Here is a 12,893-nt window from a genome sequence, read left to right as displayed (position 1 = left end):
CTTTGTAGTTTTGTTAGAAAATAATTTCTTGGCTGGTAAAGTTCCTGCTGATATACGTTGTTTCTCTGTGATTACATCTGCCCACTCAAGTGTCTGCCCAGCAATCTGTAACAGTCTGGGCCTCAGAGAAAAACACGACAAAGTTCTTTGCAGTCAATTTACCATTTGTCCCACCCTTTCCCACCTTTGTAGCAAAAAAGCAATTTATTTGATATCTGAGGAGGTTTAAAATCCTGGCTTATCAGGTATCTTTCTTTTGTTATTTTTTTCATTGTGGTAATATATGCATTAAAAAATTTACCTGTTCAACCTGTTTAAACTGGAGAATTCAGTGGCATTATGTACATTGACAACGTGGTATGGAGATATATTTTTAATGTACATAAATAGTACTGGATTACATGTTTTATTTTATTTCTTACTGTATTTATAAGAACAAAGATTTTTTTGTTGTTTTTTGTTTGTTTGTTTGTTTGTTTTTGAGACAGAGTTTTGCTCTTGTCACCCAGGCTGGAGTGCAGTGGTGTGATATCAGCTCACTGCAACATCCACCTCCCAGCTTTAAGCAATTCTCCTGCCTTGGCCTCCCAAGTAGCTGGGATTACAGGTGCCTGCCAACATGCCTCACTAATTTTTTGTATTTTAAGTAGAGACAGGGTTTCACTGTGGTAAGCAGACTGGTCTCGAACTCCTGACCTCAGGTGATCTGCTCACCTTGGCCTCCCAAAGTGCTGGGATTACAGGCATGAGCCACCGGGCCTGGTCAGAACTAAGTTTTAAAGATCAATTTCTTTTCCTATGTATATATCAAACCCATTGCTTCTAATTGTATTTTGATACTCTGTGGTGCAACCCCCCAACATTGAACCCAACCACAGCCTCTGAAGTGGACACAGAGACCGCCTCACAATCTCTGCTGCAACACACCGCACAGGAATAGGCCCCTTGTAAATGTCTCCATGGGCCTGTGTAAATAGTTAGGTAGGATACACTGCAAAGAGACTGCTGGGTCATGCAGAATGCATGTGGTAAAAAACTAATAAGTGCTGGCCAGGTGCGATGGCTCATGCCTGTAATCCCAGCACTTTGGGAGGCTGAGGTGTCAGATCACGAGGTCAGGAGATCAAGACCAGCCTGGCCAACATAGTGAATCCCGTATCTACTGAAAATACAAAAATTAGCTGGGCATGGTGGTGCACACCTGTAGTCTCAGCTACTTGGGAGGCTGAGGCAGGAGAATCGTCTGAACCCAGGAGGCAGGTGGAGGTTGCAGTGAGCTGAGATTGCATCACTGCACTCCAGCCTGGGCAACAGAGAGAGACCCTGTCTCAAAAAACTAAAAATAAAAAATTAATAGGTGCTGTTAATTATACTTCTTCCTCCACTTTAACCCTGTTATCTCCTTCTTTTCCAAATCTGTGGCTTTTTTCCTTTAAATTTTCTTATGCATCATCTCAGTCCATTAAATAAGATTGATAATTTTCTTATTTTAATATATTGTTTATTTTAATATGATAAATAAAACCATGATTTCCCAAAGATGTTTATCTTCTAATCCTTAGAATGTGTTAATATGTAACTTTACACTGTTAAAAGAATTTTGCATGTGTCATTAGATTAAGGACCTTAAAATGGAGAGGTATCCTGGTAGATCCATAGTCAATGTACTTAGAGCCAAGAATTTTTTCTTGAGGAGGATTCTTGCTCTGTCGCCCAGACTCGAGGGCAATGGCACAATCTTGGCTCATTGCAACACTCTGATCCAAGATCAAGGTGTTAAGATCAAGCGATTCTCCTGCCTTAGCCTCCCAGGTAGCTGGGACTACAGGCACATGCCACTACGCCCAGGTAATTTTGTATTTTTAGTTGAGATGGGATTTCACCATGTTGCCCAGGCTGGTGTCAAACTCCTGACCTCGTGATCCACCCGCCTCAGCGTCTCAAAGTGCTGGGATTACAGGTGTGAGACATGACGCCCAGTCTCTTTTTTCTGTGTGATTATGAGCAAGTTTGCTAATATCTCTAAAATGAGCACCGCATCTACTTTGCAGTATTGTTTCCAGATAAAGTGAGTAAAGTGTTGTACTACTCTGGCTTCATAAGATACTTGGACTGGGTGGCTTAAACAACAAAGAATTTATTTCTTCCAGTTTTGAAGGCTGGGAAATCCAAGATCAAGGTGGTAACATGAAGGCTGGTTAACTTTTTCTGGTGAGGGCTCTCTTCATGGTTTACAGTCTGCCACTTTCTTACTATATTTACTCATGGTGTAGAGAAATCCAAGTTCAGTCTCTTTCTCTTCCTACTGAAGACAAGACATTAACTCTATTATGCAGGCTCAACCTATACCTCATCTAAACCTAATTACTGCCTGTAGATGTTCTCAAATGCTATTATTTTGGGGGCTAGGACTTCAACATATGCATTTATGGGAAGGGGAACACATTCAGTCCACAAGAAGGATTTATGACTGTAGTCCAAAAGGAGGTATCGATTACTGTTAAAACTAGATTAAATTTAAGTATCATTTTTTTCTATTACTTTATTGTCAATGAAAAATACTCGTGGAGCAGTTACAACGATGTATAGTATAGGAAATTATCATTACCCTGACAGCACTCACACTCTAAATGAAGCTATCTTTTTCCATAGTGCCTGCTAGAATGCATAAAATAACAGTAACCAATATTTACACAAGGCTTTTTGTTTGTACCTCCGGGATATTTTTAGGTTTCCTTAAGGGCAACACCCTTCTGTTTAGCCCCTTATTGCTTAGTCACAGTCCCTTTGTACTCATTAACCTGCATTGTGTAGACAGCTTTCTATTTTAAATTCTAGCACAATCTCTGCCTAGTTGTGGTAACTTGAGTGTGTAATAGCTTCTCTATGCTTCAGTTTCATTATTTATTAAATGAAGAAGAAGAATAATAGTACTACTTCATGACAGCTATGTGAGAATTAGATAGGTTGAAACATATTATAACAGCACCTGAAATGTGGTAAGTGGCCAATACATAATGCCCTTATAATTTCACTTCTGTGAGTGGTGCTACTGCTAAAAAAGGAAATGGACAGCATTAATGGGGAAAGTACTAGTCAGTCATATATTCGGCATAAATCCTATGATGGAAGCAGTGGTGACTGTGAGGCCAATGATATCTACTACTCATGCTTCCTGAACCAGGTTATGAGGTATTGTAAATGACTACCTTTGCTTGCTCTTGGTCACAATTTGCAGCATTTCTGGCCAAACATAGCCATTAGCTATACGTGAATTTGATAGAGGTGGCTTGAAACATGAGTACCCCTAACATTACAGGAACAGCACATATTTTATACTTCTGCCTCAGCGAGTTTCCTGATACTTCATAGTTATTTGGATAGAATTTTGTATTCAGAAGGGGCTAGTGGATAATCTCAAAATCATGGTGTTTGGAATAAAGCTACACAACAAAATTAGAAAATAAAATATTGGCTGAGTGTGGTGGCTCATGTCTATAATCCCAGCACTTTTGAAGGCCAAGGCAGGCAGACAGCTTGAGCTCAGGAGTTCAAGACCAGCCTAGGCAACATAGGAAAACCCTGTCTCTAGTCAGGTTTAGTGGTATGTACCTGTAACCCCAGCAAACTGAGAGGCTGAAGTGAGAGGATTGCTTGAGTCCAGGAGGTCGAGGCTGCATTGAGCCACAATTGTGTCACTGTACTCAAGCCTGGGTGACAGAGCAAGAAGGCGTCTCAAAAGAAAGAAAGAGATAAAGAAAGAAAGAGAGAGAGAGGGAGGGAGAGAGGGAGAATGGAGGGAGGAAGGAAGGAAGGAAGGAAATAAATAAATACTGCAATGCCTGAGAATTTGGATTATCTTTCTTTTTTTTTTTTGAGACGAGTCTCACTCTGTCGCCCAGGCTAGAGTGCAGTGGTGCAATCTTGGCTCTCTGCAACTTCCGTCTCTCGGGTTCAAGCAATTCTTCTACCTCAGCCTCCTGAGTAGCTGGGATTGCAGATGCATGTCATCATGCCTGGCTAATTTTTGTATTTTTAGTAGAGATGGGGTTTCACCATATTGGCCAGGCTGGTTTCAAACTCGTGACCTCATGATCCACCTGCCTTGGCTTCCCAAAGTGCTGGATTACGGGCATGAGCTACCTCACCCAGCCACTTCTGTTTAATCTTTAAATCATTTTTAAGGTAACATTTTTGAGAATTCTCCCCTCCAACCATGAATTTCCCTCTCCTTCAGTGTGGACTGCATTTAGTGCTTTCCTTCTGTATTCATCAGGGTTCTCCAGAAAAATAGAATCAATAAGACCATAGGGTGTGTGTGTGTGTGTGATTTATTATGAAAAATAGGCTCATGAAATTATGAAAGCTGAGAATTTGCAAGATCTGTAGTCAGCAAGCAAGAGAGGAGGTGTAAGTTCCAATAGAATGACCAAATGGCTCAAGTCCCAGAAGAGCCGATGTTTCAGGCTGAGTTCAAAGGCAGAGGAAAAAGACATCCCAGTTTGGCCTATATGCAGTGGCTCATGCCTGTAATCCTAGCACTTTGGGTGCCGAGGTGGGCAGACTGCCTGAAATCAGGAGTTCCAGGCCAGCCTGGGCAATATGGTGAGACCCCCACCTGTACTAACAATACGAAAAATTATCTGGGCGTGGTGGTGCAGTCCTGTAATCTGAGCTACTGGGGAGGCAGAGGTGGGAGGATTACTTGAACCTGGCAGGCAGAGGTTGCAGTATTGCGATCTTGGCTCACTGCAACCTCTGCTTAGCAGGTTTGAGCCACTGTACTCTATCCTGGGCAACAGTTAGAGTATGTCAAAAAAAAAAAAAAAGATATCCCAGTTTGAAGGCAGTCAGACAGGAGAAATTTCTGTTAACTTAAAGGAGAGTTTTAATTTTTTGCTTAACTCAGGCCTTCAACTGATTGCACAAGGCCCATATCTTAGGCAAGCTGATCTCTTTTACTCAATCTACCCACTTACATGTGAATTTCATCCAAAAACACTCTCACAGACATACCCAGAATAATTGGCCAGATATCTCATGACCCCGTCAAATTGACACAAAATTAATAATCACATCTCCTAAAAATTGAATGTGGCAAAAGTATCAGGTACCACACACTAATGGCTTCCTCATAAATATTTAATCTGGAGTGAATTTTGGAGCTGATCTTTTTGGAGGCTTTTGACAAAAGGAACCAGAAAAATAAATGCTTATATGTAAAAAGACAGATATCTACATTTCAGTTATTGTGGGTTTGCAAGCATCAGTTCACTGAAGTCAGCCCCTAATGACCAAAACTGTGAAATAAAGAACTCTGAGATCTCCTCAAACCCACTAGGCCAAAGAGAAAAGTTAAGCTTGGAAAATGGGTCACACAGACACTCTTTTCTAAACAGAAAGCTACAAGACAGCAGGCCATATAATCTCCCCAGGTGGCCTCTGTCATCTCAACAATGCAAATGAACAACTTATCTTCCCAAGTCTGGGGCAAGAGGAGCCTAGAAATAATGGATTGCATGTCTGACTTTTTTCTCTACTCCATGTTGACTTTATGTTGTATAAAGTGCAGATTTACCAAGTATGAGATCAATACAGAATTGCATGTTTTTCTACTCATTCCCTTTCACACGCAATATGTGCAATCAATGAGTGCTAAACAAAGCCTCAAGAGAATACAACCAATTGTCTCACTTGTCTGCGTGCCCCATTTTTTCCTACCTCCCTTGCCTCTTGCCCCTTCTTTTTTTCCTTTTAATATTGAAGACCTCAAAACCCTCTTTGGAAAAAGTGTGAGCTACAGATCCTACTGTGGCCAGTGTTTCTTTTTCCCAAATATGTCCTCAATCTAGGCAAAATAAACTGCTAAACTGATGGAGACTTGTATCAGATACTTTTTTAGTTCTGTTCTTTGGAGATCTGTTCTTACTTTTGGAGATCTGTTCTTACTCTATAATTCTAGAGTTTGCCTTGAATTCAGGCTTCTTAAGTTCAAATCCACAGTATATCGCTTATGGTTATGGGATCTCCACCCACTCTGTGTCTAAATTTTCTTACTTGCAAAGTGGGAATAGGAACCCTTATATCCATTGGAGAATGATGTATGCAAAATGTTTATAGCGTATTAACATATGATTAATACTGAAAGAATGCTGGCTTTTTCATCTAGATTAGTGTATTTATATACAAGATTTTAAAGTTGTTAAAGTAGTCTAAAGACTGGACTCTTTCATTAATAGTTCTTTTATTTGTGAAATAAATTGTTTTAATATGGAGGTACTCACATGCAGCTAAAGAGTTAATATCACACATAGCTCAAAAGTTATCACTTTTCCCACAATTAAGTAGGGGTGGATGGTAACATTAATAATGAAGACAAATGGCAGGCATGATGACAAATTGTCTTAATGGAAGCCACTTCCTAAATTGATTATTAAAAAGGCTGATTACAATTAACAATGGCTATGAAAAAAGATTAGGGAAATTTTAAAGCTACGTTTTTAAAAAAAGGAATTAGCATTAAAGCATGTAGGCATAGGAAGTGGCTGGGATGTTTTTCTAAATGATTATTTCAACATTGTTACCTACTTGCATATTTGTACCTTGTTGCAGGAATAAATGAAGCGATTCCCATAACGACGGAAAATACTGTTATGGATTGCTCTGGGCTATGTTGAAACAAAATGCAGTATGTGTATGGTCTTCAATTTATCCTTGAAGTACAAAAAATGTCTAAACTAAACAGAAAGAATATTATAAAGATATATGTGTTTACCTTATGCCAAGTACTGTTTTTAGCTGTTTGCGTACTTTAATCCTCATATATTTATCATAATTTTACAGGAGAAAAATGAAGCACACAAAGGATCCACTAGGTGCTGAATCCAACAGAGCTCCTATTGCTAATAATAGAGCTCCTACTACTCTTAACATTTCACTGTATGCTAGCTTTAGAATAATGGCCACAAATTGTAAGTTTTATTAATTGTCCTTAGTCATATTGATTTCAGATGAGGGTAAGAAGCAAAGTCAAAGGAAATCTATGGTAGTTCTGCATACAATGGAAAAGTACTGTTAACTAATTTAGTTACCTATGTTCTTGCTTCTACTACAGAGGTACCAGAAAACAAGAGCAGTGAAGTTTGATTTAGTATGATGTTAAACATTGAGAATGTTTATAATGATATGGTTAAAAGATGAAGGTACACAAGAAGAAATAACATAGTTCTGGAACTGTTTCCAAACTTACTACCTTTAATTTGCAGCTTTCATCAAGAAAGTTACTTCTCGCCATAAAAAGACTAATAGAAGCCAAACTAAAGCTGCTTGGCTTTAATTCTAAAACATATTTCATTTGAAAATGATATTCTTGAACATGGAGTTAGAAAAGTATTTCAAATTTTGTCTGGGACCCATAGCATTGCTAATCTTAGCATTTAGTAGAATGATGAATAGACGATAAACCATGACAATTGTACTTCTCATTATTTTATTTTTAATTAATTAACTAATTTTGTTTTATTTTACTGATTTTTTGGAGATGGGGTCTCACTCTATTGTTGAAGATGGAATGCAGTAGTGCAATCATGGCTCACTGCAGCTGTGACTTCTAGGGCTCAAGTCAACCTTCTGACTCAGTCTCCCAAAAGAGTAGCTGGTACAACAGGCATGCGCTACCCTACCTGGCTGTTTTATTTTTTGTAGAGACAGGGTGTTGCTATGTTGTCGAGGCTGCTCTCAAATGCTTGGGCTCAGGTTATCTGCCCACCTCAGCCTCTCTTGGTGCTGGGATTATATGAGAGTCAGTGTGCCAGCCTCATTATTTTAAATAGACTAAAAATATGTGTGGCTTACTGGGTACATAAGGAAATACAAAATGACAAGTAAGTTAAATATACAACCCCTTGGTTATTGTTGTCTGAAATAGCTAAAAAAAAAAAAAAAAAAAAAGTAAAAGAGTGTTGGGGCAAATTCTAATAATGGGCCAAGCTCAGATTTCAGCTATCTTTACATTTCAGTCTCAGCTTTCACCGATAGCCTGAGGAATACTATGAAAGGGGAAAATTGGACCGGGCACAGAGGCTCATGCCTGTAACCCCAGCACTTTGGGAGGCGGAGGCAGGCAGATCATGAGGTCAAGAGTTCAAGACCAGCCCAACACAGTAAAATTTCGTCTCTACTAAAAATAACAAAAAAAATTAGCTGGGCATGGTGGCATGTGCCTGTAATCCCAACTACTCAAGAGGCTGAGTCAGGAGAATCATTTGAACCCAGGAGGTGGACATTGCAGTCAGCTGAGATCATGCCACTGCACTCCAGCCTGGGCAACAGAAAGAGACTTCGTCTCAAAAAAAAAAAAAGGAAAAAAAGAAAGGGGAAAATTGTATCAAATTGTATCAACACATCAACACAACAGCTAACACGTCTAGGACTACACATCACCAAACCAATTGTCTAGGTAATCACTTTTCAGCCTCTTGACTAAGATCAAGTGCAATACTCCAAGGAGAAGGGTAGAACCAAGAAGCTACAAGTAAGCAAGTATAGAGTGAAAAAGGGTTTTATTATTTTGTGGATTGGTATTGTCAGCTTTCTGAAGAATCTTTACTTGTAGGGTCCAGCCCCACAGGGTCGGTGGGTCTCTCCCTGTGTGTGGCGACGAGAGAGTGTAGAAATAAAGACACAAGACAAAGAGATAAAAGAAAAGGCAGCTGGGCCCGGGGTCCACTACCACCAATGCACGGAGACCAGTAGTGGCCCCGAATGTCTGGCTTCGCTGTTATTTATTGTATACAAAGCAAAAGGGGCAGGGTAAAGAATGTGAGTCTTCTCCAATGTTAGGTAAAGTCACGTGGGTCACGCGTCCACTGGACAGGGGGCCCTTCCCTGCCTGGCAGCCTAGGCAGAGAGAGAGAGAAGACAAAGAGAAAGACAGCTTACACCATTATTTCTACATATCAGAGACTTTTAGTACTTTCACTAATTTGCTACTGCTATCTAGAAAGCAGAGCCAGGTGTACAGGATGGAACATGAAGGTGGACTAGGAGCGTGACCACTGAAGCACAGCATCACAGGGAGACGGTTAGGCCTCCGCATAACTGCGGGAAAGCCTGGCTGATGTCAGGCCCTCCACAAGAGGTGGAGGAGCAGAGTCTTCTCTAAACTCCCCCGGGGAAAGGGAGACTCCCTTTCCCGGTCTGCTAAGTAGCGGATGTTGTTGCTTGACACTTTGTGCTACCGCTAGACCACAGTCCGCCTGGTAACGGGCATCTTCCCAGACGCTGGCATCACCGCTAGACCAAGGAGCCCTCTGGTAGCCCTGTCTGGGCATAACAGAAGGCTCGCACTCCTGTCTTCTGGTCACACCTCACTATGTCCCCTCAGCTCCTATCTCTATATGGCCTGGTTTTTCCTAGGTTATGATTATAGAGCAGGGATTATTATAATATTGGGATAAAGAGTAATTACTACCAATTATTGATTAATGATATTCACATATAATCATATCTAAGATCTATATCTGGTATGACTATACCTGTTTTATATTTTATTGTACTGGAACAGCTGGGATCCTCAGTCTCTTGCCTTGGAGCCTGGGTGGCTTGCCGCCTACATTTACTAAATGGATTGTAAGAGCAACAAACTGCTCCTAAGAGCAGTGCATTTGGTTTTGAATGCTATTAAATAGAAGACTGTGTTTTGATTGATGTAAGATTCACAGCTTGGTACTGAACAACACAGGGCTGTATGTGATTTCCAGGAGAAAGCTAGCTTCTGGATAAAAGCCACTGTAAAGTTTGATTACCATGAGAAGTCATTTTCCTCCCATATATGACAAGTGATATACTCATGGGCATGCAATCCTGCATTGGCCTCAAGATGATCTGGATATTCATCTACTGAGTAAAACCCTTATCCAGCTCCCAGCAAATGATGTCTTACTGGGGGGGGGGGGGGGGGGTTCCTTCTTATAGATATATCCTATAGCATTACTGAATCAAAACTGAGGAACGGTCCTAGAAGTCATATTGGATATGTTGTCTCAGATTCCTTTTACAGGCCTTACAGGTACTCAGAAGATTCACAGGAAAGGGAAAAAGGAAAAGGAGGGAGGCATTCATTCACAGACTGATTCACAGAAAAGAGCTATTCACAGAAAAGGAAAGGAAAAGGGGCCCTAAATAAATCTGCACGATTTAGCTCAGTTTCCACATATTTAAAAAGCCAGGAGTAAAAGATAACAATAAGAAACTTGCCTTTGAAGATGAATCAAGATGAACATTGACATAGGGTCAAGAAATACTGATTTGATTCCAGACTGGGGACCCAAAGCACATATATATAAATGAAATGTGCAGAGGGTAAGTATTTTTCTGGGATTCAATGACGTGAGAACACCATGCACTGTGATTCTAAGACCTAGTGGGGACTACAGTTGAGAGGATAGGTGAATATCTGCAAGAAAATTTGAGATGAACAAACTTTGTGATGTGGTTTGTCTGACTGTGATGGTACGGGCCTATCTAGCTTCTCCAACTTCTCTCCAGTCTGACTCTGTCATCCAAGTTGGAGAGCAGTGGCATGATAATGGGTCATTGCAGCCTTTACCTCCTGCTTTCAGATGATTCTCTCACTTCAGCCTCCAGGTAGCTGACATGACAGGCACCTGTCACCACACCTGGCTAACTGTTTTTTGTAGAAATGTGGTTTTGCCATGTTTCCCATACTGGTCTCCAACTTCTGGGCTCAAGCAATCCACCTGTCTTAGTCTCTCGAAGTGCCGGAATTATGGTCATGAGCCACTACACTCACCCTATGCTACTTCTTATAGTAAAATAGAAGCATGAAATTTGCCCTCAGTCCAGTCTTGACTGAATTACATTAAAATGGGAACAACTACAACTACCTATGCTCACAAAAATTGTTGAAACAGCGTAGGATACTTTGTGGACAACAACAATAAAACTCCAAACAAAAAACACTTTAATTTAATTAGAAACCAAAGGACTAGTACTGACAAATTATCTAGCATAAGCTTTTTGTGACCTAGAAGAGTTGGTTTATGGAAACAAATCTAGAATAACGTAGCGCTGCATATACCATCAATAGTGTTGACATTCCTTTCCACAGTACAACAAAGAGACTATAGGATAGTGATATTCATTCATCTTGCAAATGTTTTCTTTGTCTCAATCTTACAAGAGTCAACTGCATGTGGAAAAGATCCCAACTGACATTAACTATTAATATTTTGCCATAAGGTTAGTATCATAACTTGGTTATAAGATTTGGGCTTGATGCAGTTCTTGAATGTAATACTACAACATACTGAAGATGACATGTTAAAATCTGAAACTGAAAAGCAATCTAACACAGACTTTATATATGTTGATTCACATGTCCAACAAGGAGAGATCATAAAACCAGAGATGCACCCAAATGGTGAAATTCTTAGAAAAACCTGGAAGGAGACATTGTGACACTTAATAGGTGACCTAGAATGAATTTCTGTCATTACCTACTCCTAAGCAAACAGGAAGCCCAGAATTTGGTTGAATAGGATTTTGGGGATTCATATTACACATCTGAAAGTATTTCTAGCTCCTTTCCAGAACACTACCCAAAAGAAGTTTCATTTAAGGGACATTAAGTTAATTGAAAAATCCAGGAAATATAAAGACCAAGTATTGCATGTTTTCATTCATAGATGGGAATAAAAAGTTGATCTCATGAAGGTATGCAGTAGAAAGATTACCATAGGCTGGGAAGAACACTGGGCAGGGGAAGAGATGAGTTAGTTAATGGGTACAAATACCATTAGAAGGAATAGGTTCTAATGTTTGATAGTATAGGAGGGAGAGTATAGGTATGAATAATTATATTTCCATATAACTGCAAGATTAGATTTGGAATGTGTTCAACACGAATAAATGATACATGTATGAAGTGACTAACATACCAATTACCAATACACCAATATACCAATTAGTGATTTGGTCATTACTCATTCTGTACATGTATCAAAATATCATGTGAACCTTGTAAATACATACAATTATAATGCATCAACTTAAAAAAAGAGAGTGGGGTCCATTTAATTAAGAAATTGCACTAAGGCAGGCCATGTCTGAATTTCAAAAAGTGCTCTCTCTCAATATTTTGGAGTGTTATGAGCCACACTCTGATTTTGGAAGTGCTTGCAGGTTCTTAGGCAGACTGAAGCTATTGTTAAACAAACAAACAAACAAACAACTGCACATGCCACTCTGCAGCAATAGCTGGGAATTTTGGACCAGGAAATTCCTGGATGCCATGATATGTGCCGTTTGAGAGATACTTACTAGCTTGCCTTGCATTGATGTAGCTTGCCTTGACAAGCTGATTACTAGCTTGTCTTGCCTGCTTCTGAGACTGAAGACCATAAAGTAATCTTAAAACCTGAAATACCTATAATATGTTGCGTGAATTAAGAAAACATTCTAATGAGGAAGTGCTCAGAAGAGGTCCAAAATAATACAAAAAATGGATTTATAGATGAACATGTACCAGGAAAGTGCAAGGAGGTGCTTGTCATGTTAAAGAGCAGGTAGTCTCTTTTTTCCTATGATCAAGTATGGAACCACTTCAGGAACTCCTGCATCCTACTGTTACATGGGGAATACCCTTTGAATAGCTTCCTACTGGCCAAGAAGCACCTGCTTGGTTTACAGATGGCAGTTTCAAGGTGGGTGAACAATGTCCTGTTGGCAGGCTGTCATAGAGATTAGAAATGAAAAGACCGATTGAAGATGGAATAAACAAATTAGTTGAATGGTTAAACTGCATGTTGTTTTCTTATGAGTGTTAAAAAATTTACAATTTTTTTTTAAGCACTGCATTTGTTTGAATTCTT

The sequence above is a fragment of the Symphalangus syndactylus genome, chromosome Y (genome assembly GCF_028878055.3).
Source record: "Symphalangus syndactylus isolate Jambi chromosome Y, NHGRI_mSymSyn1-v2.1_pri, whole genome shotgun sequence".
NCBI classification, from domain to species: Eukaryota; Metazoa; Chordata; class Mammalia; order Primates; family Hylobatidae; genus Symphalangus; species Symphalangus syndactylus.
Note: the sequence above shows the minus strand (reverse complement) of the source record.